The sequence below is a fragment of the Pipra filicauda genome, unplaced genomic scaffold (assembly GCF_003945595.2).
Source record: "Pipra filicauda isolate LSUMZ 115617 unplaced genomic scaffold, ASM394559v2 scaffold41_size5083284_pilon, whole genome shotgun sequence".
NCBI classification, from domain to species: Eukaryota; Metazoa; Chordata; class Aves; order Passeriformes; family Pipridae; genus Pipra; species Pipra filicauda.
In genome coordinates, this window is record NW_024104554.1 from 4,592,378 (window position 1) to 4,605,067 (window position 12,690).

The 12,690-nt window shown below is 39.9% G+C and overlaps 1 long non-coding RNA gene across 1 annotated transcript in view; it reads right to left on the minus strand.

Moving 5' to 3' along the window:
* Positions 1-7,278: 7,278 nt before the first annotated feature.
* The window catches only part of LOC120324087, a 50,516-nt gene continuing 45,104 nt past the window's right edge, over positions 7,279-12,690 (minus strand). Inside the window, exon 4 of the long non-coding RNA XR_005565091.1 lies at positions 7,279-8,406. This is a non-coding gene — a long non-coding RNA (uncharacterized LOC120324087). The remainder of the gene's footprint in view (positions 8,407-12,690) is intronic.

Genomic DNA, 12,690 nt, shown 5'->3' on the forward strand with positions numbered 1-12,690 from the left:
TTCCCTTTTTCCAGTCACCTAGGACTTCATCTGACTGTCATAGCTTTTCAAATATCATGGAGAGTGGCTTGGCAACTACATCAGAGAATTCTCTCAGGACCCTGGGATGCACCTCATTTGGTTCCATAGACTTATGTACATTCAGGTCCCTCAGGTGATCATGAACCTGATCTTTACTAACAGTGGGAGGGACTTTGCTCCCCCAGTCCCCATCTTGCTGTCCATCCACTCAAGAACTGTAGGAAGAGAGGTTACCATTGAAGACTGAGGCAAAAATGTTGTTGAGTGTCTCAGCCTTCTACTCATCCATTGTTACCAGCTTACCAACTTTGTTTATCAGGGGATATACCTTCTTTGGTCTATCTTGCATATAGGCCTAATCGAAAAGTAGGTTCATTATCTCATGAAATGAATAAAGGAAATGCTAAATTTTATAAAATGTTCTAAATGATGAGAACAACTCTCTTATTTGTGCAAAATCTATATGAAAATCTACCATAGTACTTAACTGTTTTTGTGGTTTCACCACAGCCAGCAACCAAGACCCACGCAGCTGCTTGCTCACTCCCCCCACCAGCAGGACTGGGGAGAAAATCAGAAGGGTAAAAGGTAGAAAACTCATAGGTTGAGATAAGGACAGTTCAATAGGGAAAGCAAAAGCCTCACACACAAGCAAAGCACAAGAAGACAATAATCCACTGCTTCCCTTGGGCAGATAGGTGTTCAGCCATCTCCAGGAGAGCAGGGCCCCATCACCTGTAATGGTTACTTGGGAAGACAAATGCCATCACTCTAAATGTCCTGCCCTTTCTCCTTCTTCCTCCCACTTTATATACTGAGCATGATGTCATACGACATGGAATATCCCTTTGGTCAGTTTGGGTTAGCTTTCCCAGCTGTCTCCCCTCCCAACCTCTCATGCACTCCCAACCTCCTTTGCCAGCATGGCAGCATGAAAAGCAGAAAAGGCCTGGGCTCTGTGTAAGCCCTGCTCAGCAATAACAAAAACATCTCTATATTATCAACTCTGTGTTCAACACAAATCCAAAATATAGCCCAATACTAGCCACTATGAAGAAAGTTAACTTTAGCCCAGCCAAAATCAGCACAGCTGTTCATAAGATTTAATCTAGCTTTGAAATGTATGTTGCCAAGAATTTCCAGAAAACTGTTCTAACATAAAACTATGAGTACAATTATCAGAATGTTTACTCTGTAGCCTCGCCACCCACCCCAGGTTATTTATGTGCCCATCCTTGGGTTAAGAGTAGGTTAAAATGAAAGTACTTAAACACACTCTGCAAATACATACCACTAGTAAGCATGAATGTTAGTCCTGCTAAATAGGACAAAACAAGCCAAATTTTGCTCCTATTCACATAGGATTGTGAGCAGATGACAGTCACAAGGATTCAGTCTACATTTGGTTGTTAAAATGATGTTTTATTCCTTGATAACTGACAAATGCATTATTTGTGAGTTTTGAGTCATTATTTGTGTATCACTGAAAGTTAATCTTTCACCTACTGCTATATTAGCCTAAATTGATAAAAACTTGTGATTATTTCTTTATTCATTCTTTGATATTTTTTTAAAGTAAAATTATTTCCATGTCTTCATGGAAAATTCCTCTATAGCTGTGGGTGGAAGGAATGAAGCTGGTTAAGTAATTCTGAATTCATTTTAGAAAACTTCTCTTTTGCTACACAGAAGTATATTTATGTTTTTAATTAAAATATAAAGAGGCTGTAAATTGCTGGTCAATTTTATACTGTTCTGTCACCTCCCATTAATGCAAATATGGAAGATATATTTCATAAAATAAATATATGGGGCAAGGATTCATGTGGCATGCTGAGAGTCTCTCTTTTTACAGTACCTAGCATAACACAGCTGTAACCTAGCTGATGTCTCTCAGCTCTACAGCAATATAAATGTTAATAAATTCCATCAGTTAAAACGTGATGTTCAGAGAAGGATTACTAAACAGGTACTTACATAAGCATTATCAGATAGTTGTACCTATTTTATATAACTGATCAATCATTAAGCACAATAGGGAAAAGAACAATGCACAGGAGACTTGCATGGGATTTTGCTTTTTTATATGTAGACTAACAACTCGGATAGTATTCAGAAGAGACACAAAGATTATAATAATCAGATTTGCTTTTTCAGTACTGTCACTGTTATGGGGTTAGCTGCACATCAGATCCCTCCTCAGTCTCTCCCTATCTCACGTGGGCCTTCCTGAATGGCAGATGAGCTGCTCCATTGCCCCTGAGGTTAAATCCTGCAGATCTCTGACTCACAGCCTCGTCCCCAGCTGCAGAGGACTACCCAGCCAGCCGTGACTCCTGTGCTGAATTTAGTGCTTGGGTGGGACTTTTTTTTGGTTTGACTTCTGTTAGCAGATGCAATGACTCAGAACAGCTTTTTCAACACCTCTGTGCAGCACTAAGATCATATGACAATAAAAAATATCCCAAAATCAGAAGCAAATGAGTAAAGGTTATGTGATCTAAAACTTAAGTAGGTCTAATTCATGTCAGACACTATCCCTAGAGGACAGAAAATCTAACTCTGTATTTCTCTTCTCTCCCTTCTGTTTCAAAGCTCAGGATTTTTCAGATGTGCAAAACCCCTAAGAGGAAGTGAACTCCCAGTTATTTCTCAGCAAGATACTCCAGCAAGGGACACGTGAAAATCATTGAAAAATCTTATTTCTTCTACACTCTTTCTATATTAAAATCTGTTTAAATCTGAAAAGTTTCCTACATGGTCTCTTTACCAATCCCAAAAAAATCAATCTGAGTCAGCTCAAAAATCTTTTAGATATAGAATTTAAAAAACCCTACAAAATAAAATTTTAAATAGCCTTTTATTCAGTAGGTTAAAAAAATGCCCTAATAGTAGCATGATCAGAATTCAAGAAGGACAAAAGGTTTTGTTAGGTTAAGGCACACGGCCATTTTTCCAAACAGAAATTATCAAGGAATATTATTAACTCACACTTCTGCAATCACAAGATTTCTGTTTAGTCACTTACAATGCATGGATGTAAACACACAAAACATGGAACTCAGGGTCTGGAAGAACCACCTCATTCTGCAAGATTTCTCAAAGTGAGGAATGCAGCCTTCTGCAAAGGCCACAAAAATGAACTGAAGCTGGCAAAGATGGGAGCAAGACATGCATCTCTGAGTTGTTCTTCGGGGTCCTAAACAGTGTAATCCCAGAATTATTCTTTCAGGTTCTCTCTTGCTAGAGGAAGGGAACTCTGAAGTATCATTTACGCAATAGCTGGGAAGCTCCCTTCACCTTAGCAACCCCTGAAAAGTAAAAAAAAGAGAAAGAACCCAAGAAATACCCAATGGATCATAATTTATTTAATTATGGACCACCTTGACTTTTAAACTATTAGACTGCTCAAAGAACATTTATAAGAGAAGGCAGAAAACCCATTATTCATATCTGCATGTAGTGGTTTGGTACACCCAGTATTATCCTTTTTGCAAAAAGTGACTAATGTATAAAAATTGTGAATTGCTGCCCAAAAGGCAGATTTTTCCATAATTGATCATTAATGTGTTCCTTGTACCTTCTTCTGAAACAGCCAGTATTGACTGCTGTCAGGGACAGAATAATCTATTAGGCAAGCTCATACTGAATCAGAGTAACATGGTGATTCCTAAATGTTGTTGTTGCTAAACTTTAAACAGAATATTAAGTATTTATTTAAAGAGATAGGAAAGCAGTTTTTAGTCAAATCCTATGGATTTCACAGATGAATATGTTTGTTATTATTGCCATTGTTCCTTTGTGGAGGGTCCTGATGATGATTGTAAGATCTAGCAATTTTTCATCCCCTGCCCTTAGCTGTACCTCTTGTGCTATTTCAAACAAAAAACACAAAGCACTGACCCTCCAGAAACAGAACGTCATTTGGGATGAAAAATTCTGTCATTGCATTGTTGTAAAGACACAATTTAAGAGAGCTAAAATAGATATGCAAATCCTGATGACTAGTATTCTGAAACATGCCTGCAGGAACATCAGGTAGGGTGCAATCAAGGAAGAAAAATGTTGCTGTTCTAGGGATAACACCTTGAATTTAAAGACAGGGCTCCAGCTGAGGGCTGAGAAATGCAAATTCCCATGTTAAACTGATCATTCATATATATTTAAAAGCAGAGACTATAATTCAGAAAAGCACCATACATATTCTTAAATCCCTTTTTCCTGGGAAAGAAGAGACGTTCACCACGTACCTTCACCACGTACCTTCCGTGATTGACGACCATCAGTGAGAAGAGTCTGCGGCAGAGCGAGAAAGGGGTACTGGTAGAGCTGGGGTATTTGACTGAAGCAGCTACACGGGCAGTTGCTTCCAGTATTAACATAATTATCCCTCCTTTCCACTGATATAACTAATTTATTTTACAGGGTGTGACTTTGCTAGTTTTGCAATGTACACACACCCAGATCTCACTGGAACCGTCCAAATATATCAACATCTTTGTCCTAACAAAAGGCTGTAAGGGTCCTTTTCTTGAATAGTTTGCTAGGTAAGGACACTTTCCAGAACTGGAAACAAAGAAAGAAATGCAGAGAAATATAATGCCAGTTGAATTCCAAGGATAAAATAAAGGAAAAAATGCAGCAGGTTGCTTTTCACTGATGAGAATCAGTTGCCTGACAGTTTTCCTACAGAACAATAAAATACATATCTTTAAATGAATGGCCAAATTTGGATGATTTACCAATGCCAAGACTCACAAACTCCTTTTTTAAGTGCCTGTTTCTCAAGTCAGTCCTGCCATACAGGAGCAGGGCAGATGCCAGCTCCAGCCATGTGCCCCAATGCACCAGCACACACCAGTCATGTACCAGCCTGTACCCAGCAGCCTGGGCACCTGCTCAGGGGCAGACATGCTTCCCCCGGTGGCACGGGAAGACAAGCAATGCACTCCTGGGAGAAGACTGATTGGAAACAAACCTACAAAATTAGTGGTGTTCCTGACCTTATTCCCAGTTTTCACCTGAGATGCCTTTAGTGAAATGCAGTAATGGAGCAGCTTGGAGCTGCAGACAAGCAGTACTGGTGTGTCAACAGCTGCAGAAGTTCATCTGTGACATTGTAGGTATTGTATAATGCAGATCTTATTGGTTCCTTCTAGCTTCAAACCTCCAGAAGGGCCTGTGATACGCAGATAATATAGATTTTATTTAGAAAATAGCTCCCACTTCAGGAACAACAATGACTTGGATGAAATCAGCCATAAGTGGAGTCACTATATTTTGCCAGTGGCTTCAAAGTAAGCATTAAAGAAATTATCACTGTTAAATTCTTTTTGTCGTTTCGAGAATTCCAATAAATTCCATTTACATCAGGGCTTTTGTCAAAGGAAATAATGTAATCTATTTTGTTTCTCTGTTAAGTGTGTTTACCACACTAATTTTTTTTGTGTAGTAAAATACAATGTAGTTTGAATAAAATGTTATAATTTGATTATTTTCTGCATGGTCACCCAGTTTAGCAAGTTGTGATGGAAGCTTTGTCAGGTTTCGGTGTATTTTAATACTTCAGAAAGGTTTACAGCTTTTTGTGACAAATATTAGTATCATTCATTTAATGTCTTGAAGAGGCGTGAAAAAATAAAGAACAGAAAGAGCTCATGGGCAAGAAAGAAACAATTTCCAAGGAAGATGTGTGCTCACAGAAGTAATGAAAGTTCTAAAGAATAGATTTTATAAACTGGAGTAATGTTTCCAGCAGTAGAGTTAATGGCACACATGATCACAGGATCGTTAGGGTTGGAAGGGACCTCTGGAAATCATCCAGTCCAACTCTCCCACCAAGACAGGGTCACCTCGAGTAGGTGACACAGGAACATGCCCAGGTGGGTTTTGAATGCCTCCAGAGAGGGAGACTTCATGACCAGGGCAGCCTGTTCCAATACTCTGCCACCCTTAGTGTAAAGTTCTTCCTCATGTTGAGGCAGAACTTCTTGTGTTATAGTTTATGGCCATTACTTCTTGTCCTGTCTACACATGCAATGTCTATACATACAGACAGACTTGATATTATCTTTCCATTTTTCCTACAAAGGCATAGAAACTTGAACAGAACTTGGATGGTTGAATAGTGACACCAAAAGAACTTCCTGAAACTGACCTTTCTGGGCTTGGGCAAAGCCTGGATATTCTGAGACTGAGAAATATGGAGAAAAAGGCAATATTCTGTAAAAAAATAGCATTCAAAGAAGGTTTTTCATAAAAGATAAGAATATTTGCTTCTGCCTTACTATTTCAATTTCCATATAAGAAATTATATCAAACACAGAATACACTGACCTTTTGGAACCAAACATTTTAATAACTTCCTGTGAGACTGGATTAGAGATACATACATGCATAAATATCCCTTGTGAAACCTTCCAACTTTGTTGACTCAGCACTGTCTCTCAGAAAATCTGTTCTGCAAGAATTTCTTAATTAGCTGTAGCCCCAAATATCACCCACATGTTAACAGGTGAAAAAGTGAAATGGCAGCATTCTGCCCTGCTTTGGCAGGTATATGTCATGCAGATGGACAAGCAAGTGGGCAATCAAACATAGTTTCATGCTTTGCCTTCATTCTACTTATAAAACATAGTGATGAGTCCAAATTATTCCCCAAATGTAGTGTTCCGATGTCCGCTTAACCCCTTGTGGTGGTTTGGGCTAGGCCTTCCTTGGTGACCAGTTTGTAACCAAGGAAGGGTCCAGATTTACCCAGTATTCCCTACGATTTTTATGTAAGCCAGATTATAAGAAGAAAGGAGGAGAGGCCTTCGCTCTCTTTCCTTCCGGTGGCTTGGAGGTGCAGGTTCCCTGCTGTCGGGTCTGCCGTGTTGGGGAGCGAGGCCTGGTTAGGCCTTGCCGACCTTGGGAGACGGAGGTTGCCGGCGATCGTTCCAGAGCGACTCTCGGTTGTCCCAAGGAAAGTGTGAGATATTTCCTTGCTAACTCTTTTAGTTACTAGATCTCGGGCCACTAATCGGGATATATATATATATATATATATATATATATATTTTATTTTGGTTTTGTTCCTTTTCCCTTCCCCCTTCCCTTTCCCTTGGGAAATTGTATATATTTTAATTGTATATAAGTGTAACATAGGTGTAAATATATTTATATATATATATATCACTTTAGCTGTCTCTCTCTCGTTTCGCGTTTTCTTGGTTGTTTTTTCTCCCTCTTCTCCCTGAGGTTTGGAGGGGGGGGGAACTCTTCTGGTAGGGTTTGGAGACTTGGCAGGGAGCCAGCTTCAAACCATATCACCCCTAAAATAGCCAATCCAAGTACTAAAATCTCTTTGATTTGTAGTTTTCTTTGTCAAAGTCATAATGACAGGTAAGCCACCAGTACCCCACTTTTTTTTCTTTTTTTTTTCCTTTTATGTGTTAATAGAAAGTGTCATTTCCAGGGATATCAGACAGCTGAAGCTTAGTGTAATGAGAGAAGCAAATATTGGGACAGAGAAGCTGGTCTTTGGAAAGGACTCAGTGTACAGGAAAAACTTGTCATATCATTAGACCCTTGAGGGAGAATTAAGAGTGGAAGAAAACTGACAATGAGGAAGAGCATTAGGAAGGATGGCAATGTACAGTCTATCTTCTCCCTCATGCTTGGGGTGTGTGTAGGAGATTTAATATGAAGATTGAAAAGAATGGGGATAGGTGTGATACCACAGCTCTTCACTACAGTGAGATTAAACTATCACAGAGCACTGAGTTAACAGTTCCTCTATTTAAGAAAGAAAAAACCAAAAGGCAAAAGCAAACAAAGACTAAACTAGTAAATTTATTTGCCTGAGCTGATGGATGGATGGCTGATTTTACTGTAATTTCTCTGGGCTTTGTATGCCATTGGGAGACTCAAGAGAGATGTATGTAAAGGAGTGTAACAATTTCGGATAGAAAGGACATAAATTATCTGGCTTTTCCACAGCACATCATCAAATAACAGCTGTTTGGTGGTGGGGTCACTCATTGACATGCTGAGAAGCTCTAACATGCTTTCTCCCCACTTTTGAGCACATCAGAACTTTCAAATTATCATAGATGTCATTATATTTGATTACACAGCCTATGAAAAAACAAGGCAGTGGATTTTACTGGAATACAGTACCTCTGGAAAAGTCATTCACAGAAGGTTTAAACTCAAGTTCCTTCAGTTTCACAACCATGAAAGCCTTTGCAAAGTGGATCCTCATCTTCTGCTGCTGTCTTCTCCCTTGCAAAGTACAGGAAGATCACAGTTGCTGTAGCACTACATCTTTATGGAAGAGGGTGGTATAAATGGCCTCGCCATGGCACTTCGGCTGAAAAGGTCATTGAAAATGTGGAAACACCCCTAAAAAATTCAAAGCACATCATTACTGTTTTTATCAGTGAATTTTGAAGGAAACACATGATCTCAGCCCAGACATGCAACATCTAGAGTTTCTGTCTCTTTCTGGAGACCTAGATCAAATTTAGCACAGGTGAATGCATAGCAGAGACTTATGTTTTTGTGCTCTCATGCTGTATTCATTCAGTTGTAAGAATCTGACAATAGCAGTGTAGAAAAGACATAAAGCATCTGGCTTCTCTGCAGTCTATCAGCAAACTACAAAATGTCATAAGAATTGCTCAATACTAGGAAAAGGATGGATGCACAAAATTCCCATTTTAGTAGCCTTTACCATCTTGAGGAGGTAACACTGGCAGGAGAGAAAAGTGAATATAAGCCTTTACCCGAATACAAAGGCAAGTTTGCATTGGTAAAATGCTCCCTTTAAAATCTTTGGAGATTTTAGTCTAAAAATTACTTTTATCTTAAATACCATTTAATTAAACAAGCCTAGACACATGGATATCTTGGGTTCAGGGGGATTTTTTTTGGTAGCACAAAATTTAGGATTTGGTCTGACAGGAAGCTTTTTCTGTGCCAGTATATTTAATTACACTGATACAGTTAACTATTAGCTCTTCTGGTCTAACTCTCCCATGTGAGCAGAATAGGAGTGTTTTAAACCTTTTCAGATAGCTTGAAAATTGCTTCCCAAGTGGCAAACTGAAGTGAGTGGAGGCAGCCCTGTGCCCACAGAATAAACTAATTTTAAACTCTTGTCCTATCTATATGACTTTTTCATGTAGAAAAACCCCTGAGACAAAAGTGCTTTAAAGTCTATTCCATAATACTTACTTCAGTATAATTATTCTTAAATGCTAAGAGTGACCACATGAGGATTAACCCAGAACAGTCAATATGGAAGTGCCTATATATATGGACACTTGTAGGTACTTTACTCTTTCACACCTAACGAAGGCAGCAAGGTGGTGTGGACTGTGGTTCAAAGCGGGAGACAGCAAATTTAATGAGGGCACACCTGGATAAACAATGTGACAAAATGAATTAAGCTACCTAAAATGTCTTCACAGATCCAAGTTTTGTATGTATCAACAAGAGATTGAACAAAGTAATGCAGTTTCTTTTCTTGTATGGGGAATTTCAAGCCTTCAATAAATCCCTCATAGACACTAAGAAGAAAATTGGGTAGTCGTTGGGCAAGTGGTGAAGAATTGCTATGGATTAGACACTGGCGAAATAACAAAACAAATAGTCAATTTTCACCTTGGCAAAGCCTCTATGCTAAATCAGTGTTGAAAATACTCATCAATAAATCAGGAATTAAAGAACAGCAAGATGTAATCACTCTTGTAATGCAAATAGCAATTAACAACAATATTTGCATTTGACACAAAGCTCTGAGGATAATAGAAGCTGGAAGTGCCTGTAAAGAATCCCACCAGTAGACAAATGGGAAGCACAGCAGCAGATAAAATCTGATCCCCAAATCATCATCATGCCTCAAGGGATTAGCTGCATCCAACATTATTTACAGCTGCCTCAAAGAGAGGAATCACAGCACTCCTCACTGCCACCCACAGCCTGGGTCTTGTCAGTAAGTCCTGAAGGGGCCCAGAGGCCACCCCATCCCTGGTATGTGGGCTTAGGGGAAGGAGACAAGGAGCACAAGCTTGGAGGGAGCGAGGGGGAATCCCCTGATGCAGAGCAAGTGCATGGGCCACCCCTCCGTGTCCCTTAGCTACAGAGAGATACAGGTGCCACCACTTCAGGCTTTCTGAAGGGAGTTAAGAAGAAATTTTCTTTTTGAATACATTATTCCATCGGGTGACTTTGATACCTTCTCCAGTATTAACTAGTGTCAGCCACTGCACTGACTCAGAGAGAAGATCTATGCTGTTAATGCCACACTCCTCTGATGAGGAGAATGACATGGAAATGTCCCAAGTCCTCAGGGACCAGCAAATTGCTGCCAGAAGTCGTTCTCATTCCAGCTGGTAGCAGCAATCCCTGACTCTTGCCATTTAGACTGAGAGACATGCAAAGGAAACAGTCAAAAGTCTCGCAGCCTGGAAAAGGCAAAAGTGCATTTTCACCTAATTAAAAACTGAGACAAATTAATAGTCTACAGTTCTTTTGGTGGTCCTTTGATTTGAGACACCTGACAAGGGTTATAGTTTTAGAAGAGGAGTGCTCGGCTCCTTTGAAAAATCCAGCCCCTAAGAAGGCAGCCTGCATCCCCTGAGGTGGGAAACCTTCTCCATTCCTCCATTACCTGCCATATCCTTATTCACTAAAATGTGAATCAACACCTTGGAAAGGGAAAAATGTCAAAGTGCTGACACCATTAACAAATACCTTGAGCTTACAGTGAATAAAATGATCAAACCACCAGTTTTGGGGATTTTATCGGCGTTCAACTTCTGGTGTATGTACATCTACATGCAAATTGGAAGACAAAAAATACATAGATGTTCAGTTATTTCAAAATAACAAAAGAAAGCCCCAAACAAAGCTTATATATATTCTGAAAGCGTATACCATCTCTCGGAGGGCAAACTGCCCCCCTCACTCCCCATCACGCATCCTGATGCCTCCATCTTTTCCCTGGCCAGCAAAAGCAGGTTTCACAGCAGTGCCACTGCTCATGGTGCCCATGAGGGCATTGCTCCCTCATCTCACCACCTCTGCCCTGGGCAGAGCCTGCCTGCCACCACGGGCAGGCAGCTCCAGCTGGTGGGCAGTAAGACAATGCAGCATAGCACTGTCAGGGCGAGGTGGGCAGGTTGACATGGGCCAGGACAGCTGAGAGGCAGGAATTACAAACTTTGCCATGTTAGACTGTGCTGATCTTCTCCATAGCCCCTATATGCAGGAGAGCAGCAGGGTTCAGTCTAAGGTGGGAGACACTGAATACAAGTTGGATTTTAAGGACCACATGTTGAGAGGATTCAAAAGCATGAGAGAAATACTACGAGCAAGACTAGAAAATCTCAGGGATCTGGAATAGGTGAGTGGGGGTGAAGCAGCTCAGGGCTAATGGGGAGGAGGGAGGAAGAGAGTACAGAGGGAATAAGAGCGGATGAAACAAGCTTCTGTCATAGTCCAAATACCATGGTCAGAATAATAGTGCTCTGAAGCGAGGCTGAAGGTTTTTTACTCAGCACTAAAATAAAGCATTAGATAAAGTTTGAAGAAAAATTCCAGAAAAAGCCGTGATTTAAATGATGCCCATCTGTTTCTTCAAAGAATGCAGAAGAGGATGGATCCCTGACCATTAATCATGATATATAAGATGATAGTGTTTAAATGAGTTCAGATTGAAAAAAGTATATATATTTGACTTGTGGTAGAGGCAGGGAGGACTTGCCTCACCTCTGAGCTATATTTTTAAAGCTATGCCTAAGGTGAGCCTTTAACATAGATCTCTGTCACTAGAGCATCAGCTGAAATATAAATACTGACTATTTTTTAAGTGTTTTGAATTCAGGAACTAAAAGCAGTTCCCCCTGTTAGTAGTCCAAATTTTGTTAATTAATTTAGCAATTTCACTAGCTTTTTGTGTGGGGACAGTATCTAACGTAAATATGCACTGAAAAAATATCCTTTTCTTGCAGAAAATGTTTTTCAGCATGCAGGAAAGAAAGGTTTTCACAGAACTCTAGTGGTTCCTGCAGTATTTCCCCAGCTGTGTGTTTCACCTTCTGCAGAGGTTACCTCTCTGGCAGCAGAGCAAGCAGGAAAGGAGGATGTGTTTGCCTTGGCCAGCCCAGCTTGCATGGGGAGAGACAGGGAATCTCAGCTCCCACAGCAGACTTTCCCTGCAGCAGCTGAAGCATTGACACGCGATCTCTTCTGCCAGCTCTGTTATGGGGACGTGATTTCCAGCAGGGAGAAAATTAAAGATAGTTGGGGACTGAGCCATAAAAATCAGTTCTGCAGTTCATTGACATTTGTTCTTAGTACTTGTTCATTAATTCATTTGTAACCATCATTTCATTTTAGATGTTTGTTATGTTTTTATGAATAAAAAACCATTTACACTCTCCTGTCTATATAGGCAAGGAACTCCTTTGCACTGGTCTTTTCTATACACACATTTTGTTAAAGGGAAATACTATATAAATTAAAGTTAACCTTTGCCTTGCCAAGATAAAAGATGTTTTTAATGCATTACAGTCCCAATAGGGATAAGGTAGTATTTATTTGGACTCATTTAATCCATTCTAAGTAATTGTAAGTGAGGAACCTTACACCAGGCAATTGATGGATATTAAATTACAATTC